Source organism: Budorcas taxicolor, chromosome 5, assembly GCF_023091745.1.
Source record: "Budorcas taxicolor isolate Tak-1 chromosome 5, Takin1.1, whole genome shotgun sequence".
Lineage (NCBI taxonomy): Eukaryota > Metazoa > Chordata > Mammalia > Artiodactyla > Bovidae > Budorcas > Budorcas taxicolor.
This window is the reverse complement of record NC_068914.1, coordinates 659871-674215: the sequence shown is the minus strand read 5'-3', so window position 1 is coordinate 674215 and position 14345 is coordinate 659871. Positions and strand designations below refer to the sequence as shown.

Sequence of the window (14345 nt, the reverse complement as noted above, 5' to 3'; positions counted from 1 at the left end):
ATTAAAAGCTCTGGTCTGGAGAGGATGCATTATTTCCACTCATAACTCATTCCCCAGAAGGAATCATATGGCCTCGCCTAACCACAAGGGAACCAAGATGTGCATCCCTACCATATGCCTTGTTGGTGTTGTTTAGTCACAAAGTCGTGTCCATCTCTTCATGACCCGATATATCGTAGCTTGCTCCTCTGTTCATGGCATTTTCCAGGCAAGGATACTGGAGTGGGCTGCCATTTCCTTCTCTAGGGAATCTTCCTGACCCAGGGATTGAACCCGTGTCTCATGCACTGGCAGGCGGATTCTTTATCGCTGAGCCACCAGGGAAGACCCCATAAGCCTAGGGGGAGGGAGAAGAAGGAAACGAGGCAAGCAGCGTGAATGACAGCCACGCCCAGCTGCACCTGCCTCCTGTGGTCACCAGTATCAATTCTCAGACCCGTAAGACCTGCAAGTTGCTCCAGAGAAGATTGTGGGGCTGTTCAAAGGGGCCATAGTGCTTCTAGCAGCACAAGGGAGAGACAAGCATCTTGCACCTCAGAGAAGGACTTCTGAGAGCAACTGCATGGTTTTAACTCTGCATTTTTTCTGCATCTGCGAGCTAGTTTTTCTACCTAAGGACGAGCACGAATTTTGGAGGTGGAAAAAAATTAAGTGTGAATTATATCTTGATAGAATCAGTTACAAATTATGGGCAGAACTAAACTGATCACTTTCTCCTTTGGTGTGATCAGTGCTATTCCAGGAGTCGCTATTTTCACAAGGCTAGGAGGCAGTGGACTGTCATTTCTGAATTCTACAGCTTCTTCTCTTTTCTATTAAATGGGGGAGGCAGACTACATATCTCTAGGATCTCTTTTGTTCTGGAATGGTATGAATATAAATCAAGGACAATTAATTTTCACTCCTGCTATTGCTAAAAATTAATCCCATCTTCTTGGCCAGCACTTTATTTCTCCTGAGCTGATGATGCTGGAGGCCCTCAAATGAAGCCCTGGAACCTCTTCACTCACTTGGTTCCCTTCCTCTGGGTAAGCTTCTCCTGTCCTGTTTGTGCCACAGCCTCTATACTGAAACCCCCAGAGGCTCAAGGACAGGCACTCAAATCAATTTCCCCATATCTCCATCTTTGGCTTCCCAGGTGGCTCAGTGGTAAAGAATCCGTCTGCCAATACAGGAGATACCGGACACGTGGGTTTGATCCGAGTCAGGAAGATCCACAGGAGCAAGAAATGGCAACCTGCTCCAGCACCCTTGCCTAGAGAACTGCGTGGATGGAGGAGAGGCTGGCAGGCCACAGTCCATGGGGTCACGGAGAGTCAGGCACGACTGAGCAAGAGCACGCACGCATTCCATCTCTCGCAGTCAGACCAGAATGCCCGAGTGATGGCCTCCCCACCTTCAACCTGACGCTCTTCACTGTCACCATTAGCGAGCTGGCTGCTTATGCTTAAGACCGAGGAGTTACCCTGGAGACCTCCCTCTTCTCTCTCATCTAGTCTAATCCTTCCATCCAATAATTCTGAGCCATTCTGCCTCTCAACGGACTCCACCTTATTCTCCTCCATCTCATTCTCCTCCACCTCCACCCCACCACCTCAGGTTGAACCGCGGTCATGAATTTCCTGAAAATAAGCAATCAATCATCTCTGCTGCTATCTCAGTACTTCTGCTCTTATAGTTCCCAGTTCATACCGGACACAGAAGTTGGGGTGATATATTAAAGGATAGGCAGGATCACACCACTTGCTTAAACTCTTTAGTGGCATCCTCTTTAATTTAGTATTGAGTCCCCAGGCCCACCAGATAGCTGCCAACTGCCCCTTACACACACCTCCCATTACACCCCTTGTCACCTTCTGTTTTGCTCACAAGATCTAGCCTCACAATCCTTTCACAGCCTGAAAAGTTATCCCTTCTCTGCCTCATCCCTTTTCCCCATCGTTTTCACCCTGCCTGCCATGTTTTTGGTCCACATCTTTGCCTGGCCCATTCCCAACTCCTCCTTCAGTCACCAACCTAATGATTATTTCCTCAGAAAGGCTTTCTCTGCCCCTCATTCTGATCTATTAAAAATCCCTTTCAGGCTGCTCCTTCTCTCCTGTACACTATTTATCATTAATTTTAATTATGTTTATTTCCATTAGTAGTCATTTGCTTTATAACAAACCCACAGCTAGCATCACTTTCAATGATGAAAAGCTGAAAGCATTTCCTCTAAAATCAAGAACAAGACAAGTATGTTCACTCTACTTCTATTTAACATAGTATTAGAAATCCTAGTCTCAAAAATGAGATAAGAAAAAGAAATAAAAAGCATCCAAATTGGAAGGAAAAAGGCAAATGGTCATTGTTCACAGATGGCATGATAGTACATTTAAAAAACTAAAATCTTCAGAAAAAAACTAATAGAAATAATTAATTAATTCATTTATAGAATTGCAGGTTACAAAATTAATATGCAGGAATCTCTTGCTTTCTATACATTAATAATGAAATGCTGGAAGAAAGAAAACAATTGTTCGAGTGGGAGGGAACGTGGATAAACCTACGGTTGATTCAAGCTGTAGTTTGGTAGAAACCAACACAGTAGTGTAAAGCAATTATCCTTCAACTAAACATGAGTCAATTTTTAAAATTTAAAAAGTTTAAGTAAAAAGTAAAAGACATTAAAAAATAATAAATAAATAAAATTGCATCAAAAAGAATAAAATATCTAAAAATAAACTGGCCAAGAAGGTGAAAGACCTATACCCTGAAAACTATGAGACACTAATGAAGGAAACTGAAGGCGACACAAAGAAATGGGGAAATACCTCAAGTTCATTGATTGGAAGAATAAGTATTATTAAAATGCCCATACTGCCCAAAGCAATCTACAGATTTAATTCAATCTTTATCAAAATACCCATGACATTTTTTATAGAACTAGAACCAATAATCCTAAAATGTACATGGAACCACAAAAAACCTTGAATAATCAAAGTAATCTTGAGAACTATGAACAAAGCATAGGTACCACACTCCCTGACTTTAGACTACACCACACAGCTATAGGAACCAAAGCAATATGGTATTAGCATAGAAACAAATGCATAGGTCAACGGGGCAGAATACAAAGCCCCAAAATGAACCTTCCACATTACGGTCATAACATGTTTCCTTATTCAAATAAAAAGAAATGTGCACTTTTTAACTCAGCAAAAAAATATGTTTCCACTGAAAATACCTAAAACAGTGAAAACCAAGTAGTAATAATCGCTCCAAGCATGCAGACCTTAGTATTCAGGTCCCTGCCGAAATGTTTGCGATGATTCTAGACTGTCGTATCAGAAAGCAAAGAAGTTAACCAAGTGAAGTGAAGTTGCTCAGTCATGTCTCTTTGCGACCCCATGGACTGTAGCCTACCAGGCTTCTCAGTCCATGGGATTTTCCAGGCAAGAGTACTGGAGTGGGTTGCCATTTCCTTCCTTCCCGACCCAGGGATCGAACCCAGGTCTCCCGCATTGTAGGCAGGCGCGTTACCCTCTGAGCCACCAGGGAAGCCCAAAGAAAGCAAAGAAGTTAACCAAGACTACCAAAAAAAAAAGAAAGTCAAAGGCCCCAGCAGCCAATCTGAAAGAATTGCCAAGGATGGGACAACTTGAGCATCAAGAAGCACAATGCCTGCAGTGAACTGAACTATATCAAAGAATTTAAAATTTGCGAGTCAATAATGACTAAAAAAAAGGCCACAGTGTTCACATTGGAGACTGCTAGAAAACCAAAGAATTTTCTGGAAAACTAGTAAACAACTGGAAAGAATCAATCATTTATTCAGACATTCCTGAATAAACTATCTTTTAGGAAATCCAACTGATGATCAAAAGTTCTTATTTATAAAATAATTACAGCTGATAAGTGCAGAGAGAATTACTGTTACAGAGAATCCCCACTTTGCAACCCTAATGAAATAATGAGCCTGGAAAGTCATCAATAGCTGCCAAATCCATTGGGTGGAAGGTTGATGAGAGACTTCTTACTGGATGGATCAGGCTGATATCGCCTGAATTCACTGATGAATCTTCACATCCTGAAAGGGGAAAATAAAGGTGCCAGCTTTCCAGTGCTCCTGATGAAATGCAATAGGAAAGACACAAACTGGGAAATAGTTTTAGGAAAAATCCAAATGTGATAAGCCTCTAAATCTAATCACTAATTTAAACAAGACAAGACAAAGGAGCAGCACCAGAGTAAAATCAACCAATGCGGAATGCGGAGAACCCTACAGGATGAATGGCCAAGCTCTTCAACAAAGAAATGACAAAGGGGGAAGGAGATGGAGCTTTTGGTTGGGGGAGAAGTACATTATATATATGTATGTATACGTATATATATAGTGCACTTTAATTCAGCTTTTAACTGAAAAAGAATTGGGAAATTTAACCATAGGCTGGCTACCAGATGATATTAGTGGATTATTTTTCATATTTTTAGTGTGATAAAGGTAAAATTCAGTTCAGTTCGGTCACTCAGTCGTGTCCGACTCTTTGTGACCCATGAATCACAGCACGCCAGGCCTCCCTGTCCATCACCATCTCCCAGAGTTCACTCAGACTCACGTCCATCGAGTCAGTGATGCCATCCAGGCATCTCATCCTCGGTCGTCCCCTTCTCCTCCTGCCCCCAATCCCTCCCAGCATCAGAGTCGTTTCCAATGAGTCAGCTCTTCTCATGAGGTGGCCAAAGTACTGGAGTTTCAGCTTTAGCATCATTCCTTCCAAGGAAATCCCAGGGCTGATCTCGTTCAGAATGGACTGGTTGCATCTCCTTGCAGTCCAAGGGACTCTCAAGAGTCTCCCCCAACACCACAGTTCAAAAGCATCCATTCTTCAGCGCTCAGCCTTCTTCACAGTCCAACTCACATCCATACATGACCACTGGAAAAACCATAGCCTTGACTAGACAGACCTCAGTCAGCAAAGTAAGCATGCTTTTAATAATGACCCATTTATCTTAGAAATATACAGTTAAGCATTTATTAATGAAATAATGTAATATCTGGGTTTTCTTTTAAATGATTCATTGGGAGGAGACAGTTAAAGCAAGGATGGGATGGATCGGGTATAAGTGAAACAAGAAAAAAATTATAGCTTAGTGCTTAACCTTAGTTTCTCTAATCTGAATAGCTACTCTCTACAGATACAAATAAATTGGTTCTTAATTCTATCAGAGAATACAACTTACAAATGATTTTGTGACAATAATTTTAGTTATAAATCTAAGACTATTTAAGACATTTCCTAAATATTGTTCATGAGACCCTCACCCTAAGCACAATGGATTGCCAAAAATAATAGCCACCTCCCACCTGAAGTCTCTCATTGGGGAAACAACTCAGCTGCAGCCTCAGTCACTATGTTGCCCCTTCCCCCCGTCCTGGACCGGGCGCTTCAGTTTGCACAGGCTTGGTCGTACAGAAGCCCAGTCACCTGACCACCCAGCTCCAGGCTGTAGAGCCTTCTCTTCTTCTGCCAAGACCCAAGGTCTCAAACAATGTTTCCTGTTCCTTTCCTTAGTATCTCATGGTCTTTACCTACCAACTTCTATTGGAGATTCCACACGGACACCTTCCCCTGCTTCCTTCTGCTAAACCTCTTCCCCTTTGCTTTTAGAGCTTTCGGCCACGTGCTTCTCCTGAAAGCCTCCCGTTGTGATGAAATGGTTGAGACAGTCTCTGTGTCTCATCAGTACAGGGGCAAATGCGGTCTTCCCTCTCACTTCCAACAGCAAATGTGTCGTTGCCTTTAAACCTTAGCCAAGCTGAATCATTTCAAGAAGAGACAATGGGCCTCGAAGATTAGATATACGCAACAAGGCCAAAGACGCACCAGGCATCACCTGTTCAGCCCAGAGAGTCTGTGGGTGTTTAAAGGTGGCGGGCCATCAGAGGCTGAGGCACCACTGGCTAGCATCTGTCTTATTCATGGTGGCCTGTCAGCCTGCTGAGGAACACAGATGGTGTCATAGAGCACGCCTGAGTTTTGGAACCAGACAGATGTTGGTTTGAAATGTAGATCAGTCTCTTCCTAAATATTTTCATCTGGACACTAACTATTGCCTTCTGGGCCTCTGGCTCCTCCTTTGCTCTAGGAGTTCAGTAACCCTGCACCACTTAATTACTGTGAAGCCTCCTACGCCAGCCCTGAGCACATGCTCACACGTGGGAGCCCCGATGTGGTTCTTTGTGAACTCTAAAAGGGTTACTCTGGCAGCTAAAGTTGATTTTTCTGGAACATCATGTCCATTCTCAAAGCAAATAGTTTATTCATCGTCTCATCTCGTTCCAGAAGCCTTCATTTATCTTTTGGGGTTTCTGGCATAGTTCTCCAGCCCTGGAAGTCTTTGGCCCCGGACCCCTTCCGAGTTCAGGCTCTTGCATCGAGCAGATCACAGGGCAGCAGCGTCCCAGTCACTTATCTGGATAAGGCGCCGTGGGAGGGAAAACCCTGGCGAGGACGATCGCATCTGTCACACTGGTTCAGAACAAGGGAGGACAGATAGAAGGTTCTGCAGTTCTCTGCTCATCAGAAAATGACAGATGATTTCCTGCCAAGGCCAAACAAGTTGCTGATTAATGACCCAGTAATGGCACCCACTGCCCGCTGTCTGCCTCATTTGTCTCCCTGTGTGGACAGATTAAGGGCTGTAAATACAGTCTGGCACTCTTGCTCATTGCATGGGTTTCTCATTCTCTGTTGCTTTAAGGCTGGTATCTTGGAGTCGGTGCCAGTGGTGAAGGGCTGAGTGTGCTTCACAGGAGTTCCCAGGGAGTCTGAGGCAGAAGGAGGAAGGAGGTAGACAAGGAAAGTACAAGGTCCTTAACATTCCTTATTCCATTAAATCCTCAGGAGGGAGATGAGGTGGGAAGAATTACTCCCATTTGTAGATGCTCAGAGAGAGTAAATAATGCATTCAAGACCACATAGCTAGGAAATGGTTCATCTGAAATCTCAACCCAGTCAGTTTGATTTTAAAACCGTTATTTCTAATCACTGTACCACATTTTCCCAAACAAAGCCAGTGTCTTCTGAATCCAAACATTATATTGTTTGGAGACTCAGACATATATGAGACAATTATGGATATATGCATGCGTGCTTAGTCACTCCAGCCATGTCCACTCTGTGTGTCCACTCCTTTGTCCATGGACTTCTCCAGGCCAGAAGGCTGGAGTGGGTTGCCATTCCCTCGGCCAGAGGAGCTTCCCAACCCTGGGACTGAACCCAAGTCTCCTGCAATCCCTACAATGCAAGCAGATCCTTTACCACTGAGCCACCGGGGAAGCCTTTATGGGTATATACTAAGAATAAAATTCAGGATTTCAAAGACAGGAGAGATAAGAGCTGGGACGAACACAAAGACAGCCTTTCAAGTTATGTGGTAAGTTCATAGGTGTTCATTTTTATACTGGGCTTCTTTATTGACATATGTTATATAAAATATATATCAAATAATATACAGAAGGAAAAAGTCTAATTTTTTTTCAAAACCTAAGTAGATACTCTCATGGGTAATAGTTTTCATCAAAGATAAGGTAAAAATAAATCCATTAGTCAGAATTAATGCACAGAATATTATACTAAGTTCTATCAGAGATTAGAAATAACAATCAATACAGGCATACATCAGAGTTTTTCAGGTTCCATTCCAGACCACAGAATAAAGCAAATATCACAATAAAGTCACACAAACTTTTCGGTTTCTCAGTGCATATAAAAGTTACATTTACCCTATACTGTAGTCTATTAAGTAGACAATAACATGCCTAAAACTGTACATACCTTAATTTAAGATAGTTTATTGCTAAAAAAAATGCTGACCATCTGAACCTTCAGCAAGCTGTAATCTTTTTGCTGGTGGAGGGTCTTGCCTAGATGTTGATAGATGCTGACTCATCAGGATGGTGGTTGCTGAAGGTTAGAGTGACTTTCAAAATTTATTAGAATAAGACAAAAATGAAATTTCCACATTAATTGACTCTTCCTTTCATGACCAATTTCTCTGTGGCATGCAATGGTTTGGCAGCATTTACCCATGGTAGAAATTCTTTCCAAGCTGGAGTCAGTCCTCTCAATCTCTGATATAGTTTTACCAAGTTTATGTAATATTCTGAATCTTTTGTTATCATTTCAAGCCTTCACAGCTTCTTCACCAGGAGCACATTCCATCTCAGGAAGCCTTTCTCTACTCATCCGTAAGGAGCGACCCCTCATCTGTCAGAGTCGTATCATGAGGTTGCACCATTTCAGTCACAGCTCCAGGCTCCACGGCTAATCCTAGTTCTCCTGCTGTTTCCACCGTGTCGGCAGCCACGTCCTCCCCTGAAGTCTTGAACCCCCCGTAGTCATTCATGGAGGTTGGAATCAACTTCTTTCAAACTCATGTTCATGTTGACAATTTTGACCTCTTCCCATAAATCACAATTTCTGTCTGCACTGCGGCACGGGGGATCTTATTTCCCCAACTGGGGATAGAACTCGGGAACCCCGCACCGGGGGCGCAGTGTCTTAGCCAGTGGGCCACCAGGGAAGTCCACGATGTTCTTAAAGACGTGCACTTTGACGTGACTTCCTTCTCTAAACCTCGTGAACCAGCCTCTGCTAGCTTCAAACGTCTCTTCTTCAGCTTATTCACCTCTCTCAGCCTTCACAGAATTAAAGAGAATTATGACTCATGGAGATGAAAAAGAAAGCGACTAAGAAAACCAAAGCATCCATCAATTACAATGAAGCCCCTTTGTGAGTGTGCAGGATAGTAGGCAAGCGGCTCGTGTAGAAAGGTAGGCTGGAACCACGCTCCCCCTCTGCGCCTCGGTGCGGGGGCCTCCCCAGGTTCCCTGAGGGGTTAGCCGGGGTGTGGTCAGCAAGGCTGGTGCTGCAGGAGCTCAAGGCCAGCAGGGGACTGGGCAGGCTCTGTGCATCCTCCCCCCCTCCCACTGATTCCTCAAGAAAGCACACATGTGTAGAAAAGAGAGAGGCCCTTGCTCCGAATTAAGCTTTCACTTAAGGCAGTGTTGTGGCTGGTTTGATCTTCTATCCAGAACACTAAAACTCTCTCCAGATCGGTGATAAGGCTGCTTCACTTTCTTATCATTCACATGTTTGCTGGAATTCATCTCCTTCAAGAAATTTTCCTTTGCATTTACAGCCTGGCTGAGTGTCACAGGAGGCCTAGTTTGGGTCTGTCTTGGCTTTGGACATGCCTTCCTCACTAAGCTTAATCATTTCTAGCTTTTGATTTAAAATGAGAGACATGCAACGCTTCCTTTCACTCAGACACATAGAGGCTATTGCAGTGTTGTTAACTGGCCTAAATTCAAGGTTCATGTGTCTCGGGGAATAGGAAGGCCAGAGGCGAGGAAGAGAGACAGTGAGACATCAGTCAGTTGAGCAGTCAGAACACACAGCGTTTATCAGTTAAGTTTACGCCTTACATGAGCGCGGTCCATGGAGTTCCAAAGCAATTGCAATGGTGACATCAAAGATCACTGATCACCAAAAAAAATAATAGTAATAATGAAAACATCTGAAATATCACAAGAATTCCCAAAACGTGACACAGGACACAAAGTGAGAACATGCTGTCCAAATCTGCTCAAGACAGGGTTGCCACAAAATTTCAATTTGTTTAAAAAAAAAAAAAAAAAAACCTGCAAGGCCTGATAAAGTGAAGAGTAATAAAAGAGGTATGCCTGTCTAAAATTCCTGTTTGCATGATGCAAAATAATAAGGAGGCCAGGCTAAGGCATATAGAAATGCCTTGCCATTCTAGCGGCTTCAGTAGAATCATCTGCCTACGGTTTGTTTTACAAGGATCTTCTCTAGCCCAGGGAGAGGATGCCCAGAAGACCGGAATCCCCGCCCCACTGCCGGGGCTGCACTTTCCCAGCCTGCCTGTAGCTCACGGCCTGACCGCCACCAGCCTTGTCAGTGCCACTGCCTGCCCACCTGAGAGCTCCAGGGGAAATCCACCCTGGTCACCCAGGCGTCAACAGCCACGGGACTTGAGGAGAACACTCTGGTGAGGAGGAGCCTTACTCCTTCTGCTTCTGAACTCCTTTCACAAAGGCGAGGTAAGCCCCCTCAGGAGAGACCCTTTCCAAAGGAAAATGACAGCCAACACTACTCACAGGCACAGGGAGCACTTCTCTTTTGCAAATAGAAATGCGGCCTAAGTCCCACTCCAGTGGCCCTGCAGGAAAGGTAAGTCCTTGAAGGCAGGCACTGCTCACAGAGCCCAGCCTGGAAAAGGGCTCACAAGACAGGTACAAAGGTAACATCACGGAAGTGAGGCTTGCCTTAACCACTTCTGCATCTTCTGTCTTGAGGATTCCAGGGCCCACTCTCCAAGCTCTGAGTCCTATAGACCATGCCCACCTTCTGGATTTCTACCGCACCCTTCCCTATCCTCTACCAGCGGTGTCTCTCACATCAGATCATTTCTTCCTCTGACAGAATAAGCACTATCTCAGGAGTTAGTGGGAAAGTGCTCACAGCTAATAAGTGACTGGTGGCAATGGACGCCCAGGACTGGGCATCCACTGGAAAGAAAACAAACTTGTAGGCACATTTTAATTGGGCAAACTTTCACTGATACTTACATTGTTGTACAGAAAAGCATTTCAACTGGTTTAAATCCAACACGATGAAGGGCGAAATTATGGCACCAAATGTTCTCTCTTCAATAATCCTAAGATGAATTTATATCCCTATGTAATCTACAGTTATCAGCTTTCCAGGCTTTGCTGCAGTGTGTACAGTCTTCAAACATTAGATATAATTCTTAAATCTATAAGAAGAAAAAAAACAGACTTTGAGCCAATGAATGTTATCATATCCACTAGATACTGTATAAGAACAGAATCTACTCTGAACACTGATCCTTAACACCAGGACACCAAGACATTAGGTGCTGTGCTAATTACAGAGTCCAGCTGATCACATTGATTGAAAGCCTCTCAAATGAAGGTTTCAATCAACAATATGCCTTAAGTCAAAACAGTATTCCAACCACTTGATTTCAAACAAAGTAGATTTCATGTTTAGAGACACCAATGAAATGTGGTTCATTTACAAATGCAGAAGAAACCAAACATCACTGCATCAACACAAAAATAAAAATAAAACATTTTGAGGACAAGAAGAAATACAAAATTTAGTCAACTTTGTTGTTCTCTTGGCTGCTTAAATCTGCCAGCTGCTGCTGAGTCGCTTCAGTCGTGTCCGACTCTGTGCGACCCCATAGACGGCAGCCCACCAGGTTCCCCCGTCCCTGGGATTCTCCAGGCAAGAACACTGGAGTGGGTTGCCATTTCCTTCTCCAATGCATGAAAGTGAGAAGTGAAAGTGAAGTCGCTCAGTCGTGTCTGACTCTTAGCAACCCCATGGACTTCAGCCTACCAGGCTCCCCCATCCATGGGATTTTCCAGGCAAGAGTTCTGGAGTGGGGTGCCATTGCCTTCTCTAACAGTATTTGCAAATATAGCTAAAAGATGCTAACTCTTGAAAGCCTATGTTTTCAGGCATTTCCCATCAACTGTACTGGAACACTGTACATCATGCTTCATGAATAGCGTTCCGCCTTCCTGCGCCGTCATTCACTCGATCCTGTGAGGCCACAGTGAAGGGAACATGCGAGGAGGGGAACGGATGAATGTAGACATTATCACACGCATCACAGAATCACGGGATTTTAAGTCACAAGATGAAAAGGACACTGATTCTGCTTTAAAACAAAGTTTACAGGAAATTAGCACTGGGATTTCATGGAAATGGCTACTAATGTAAAAGTCAAAGTGAATGACCCAAGCCAGCTTGATGTACTGAATCCAGTACAACCTTTACGTTCAATCTCCCTGATAATAAACTCAGTGATAATAAACCCTGGAAACCACTGTTTTACACATTAGTAAAGGCCTAGTCGGGAAAGGAACTGAACTGAACGGAATCTCATTTACTGGAAACACAAGATGCCATATGATTTCTGTGCAGTCACGTCTGTTCACCCACATCTCAGTCTATAATTCTCTACGGGTCATCTTGATAATCAACAAAATAAGTTTATTTTGTCACTGTCTTTCAAAAGAGCCCATGCCAATTAAAAGGAAGCCAAATTCTCTAAACCTTAAATGAATATTAAGTCCAAGATCTACCCCAGCTTCCCCTATGGGGGATAAGATTAGTATATACCCACAGTGTGACAGTGAATTGCTTTATTTGGGGTAGGGAGGGGAGACGCACAGGTAAGAAAAAAAACCAATTAAAGGACTAGGAACGCAGGGAGCAACAATGGTAAGTGGTGATAAAAAAAATGAATAGCTGCAATCGTTTTCTTAGAAGAACTTGATTTGTGGAAGGAAAGCTAACTGCTATAGCAAAAAATATAAATATATATATATATATGAAGGAGAAATTAGTTTCAATACTTTTAGCAAAGAATATATTCTAGGAAGTAGCAGCAAGCAGAATGTAAAATCCCGACAGCAATTGAATAGGCCAGCCCCAGGCGGTTAGGTTGGGGCCAACACCTAATGACAACAAAATCTTGGTCTATGGGGATTCGGACAGTTCCTGGAGAAATATTACACTGTGCTGAAACCAAACTGAATTGCTTTCATTCTGTTATAAAGTTCCATAAAGTGCTGTTTCTACAAGCACTTCAGTTAGCAGCAGAAGTGGTTAGGATATCTAAACACACAGAGAGCATTCAGGCTAGACATCCAACTCCCCAGGATAAAAATACACACAGTCTAACATGATTAGACTCATCACATCCAGGGCTTTCTGCATCTCGAGGTGGGGGTTATGGAAAGCACGGACCTCAGTACCAATATTGGAGAAGGCAATGGCACCCACTCCAGTACTCTTGCCTGGGAAATCCCATGGACGGAGGACCCTGGTAGGCTGCAGTCCATGAGGTCACTAAGAGTCAGACACGACTGAGCGACTTCACTTTCACTTTTCACTTTCACACATTGGAGAAGGAAATGGCAATATATAGAAAGGAGCCATCATTTCCTTCTATATGTGTTTTGTATTTTTCTTCATTTTTCTAAATCAGTTCTTCTGTTACTATCATTTCTTAGCCAAATTGGTAAAAATAAAATTGTAATCACTAAATATAGAACTCCTCTGTCAATCAAGGTATTTAAAACTTCAGTCTTCTGGGGCAAGGAAAGCAGTGTGGGACATTTAAAAATCTGATTTACAAACCAGGTGGTCAAAAATTTTCCTGGCTTAAAAACTCACAACTTTCCTAAACGGGTCATTATAAGGGTTCTAGCTAAAGTTTATTTCAAAGCTACTATGAGAAAATTCTGGTTATGGGAATGGCATGAGCAGTCCAGTAAGTTGCCTCTGACTTCATGCCACTCACTGAGTCCCCACAAGGACTGAACAGTGTGATATCAGCGACAGAGCTTAGCACAAACTCTGCTTTCACAAATGATATCCTTGCAGTAGCACCATCTTTTACGTAAAATTGGTCCATAACTTCTGGGTCAAGCTCACTCATCAGTATTTCCTGGATTTGATCCAGCTGACTGATTACCCAAGTCTCTGGGAAATCCAGAGTATACCAGTATGAACTCTCAGAACTCATCCGTCATATACAATACACTGCTGCATTTCGGAAAACTACATTAAGAAACTATTTCTTCCTGTGAATTCCAGTGTGGGTTCCCTTGATGAGGTGGCGCCATTAAATTCTTCCGAAAATAAAAGAAATTTGAACTGAGTCAAAATCACTATACTTCTGAGCAAGGCTCAACAGGGAAACCAGTGCTTTCAGCAGAAGGTGGTACCACACATCTTTGTCTCTTGGAGACAAACATGCTATTCTCACTGAATATGTAAGTTTCAGTTTTTGCCACACTCATGACGAACCACTAAACATCTTTCAAAAATATATCCCACTGGAATCATGGGGTGATTTGAAGATTCATCAGATCCTTGGTTTGTGACAAGTTGCCGCTGAGAGAACCAAAAGTCCGGCAGCTTCTTGGATCCTATTAAAAAAAATGTGCAACTTCCATCACCATAAGACTAGCAAACAACCAATAGTCACAGAAAATCAACTAAATCCTTTCTCTCCTTGCTGTGAGTGCCACCAATTACTTCAACCGTGTTACCCGCATTCAGTCTCCTCTATTGCTTTAATTTTATATTGACTCTTTTTTAAGAAAAGAATTAGTAAAATTTACCTGGACTTGCTTTTCTTCTTTTGAGGGCAGAGAGAGACGAAAGATCACCAGTTTGTTGGAAACAGAGGCACACACAGTTCCGTGTCTCAGTGTCCCCTGTTTGCCG

The 14345-nt window shown here is 43.1% G+C and overlaps 1 pseudogene; it reads right to left on the bottom strand.

Moving 5' to 3' along the window:
- Positions 1-13112: 13112 nt before the first annotated feature.
- LOC128048669 (S-adenosylmethionine decarboxylase proenzyme 2-like) lies at positions 13113-14071 on the bottom strand (annotated as a pseudogene).
- Between the last annotated feature and the right edge of the window lie 274 nt (positions 14072-14345).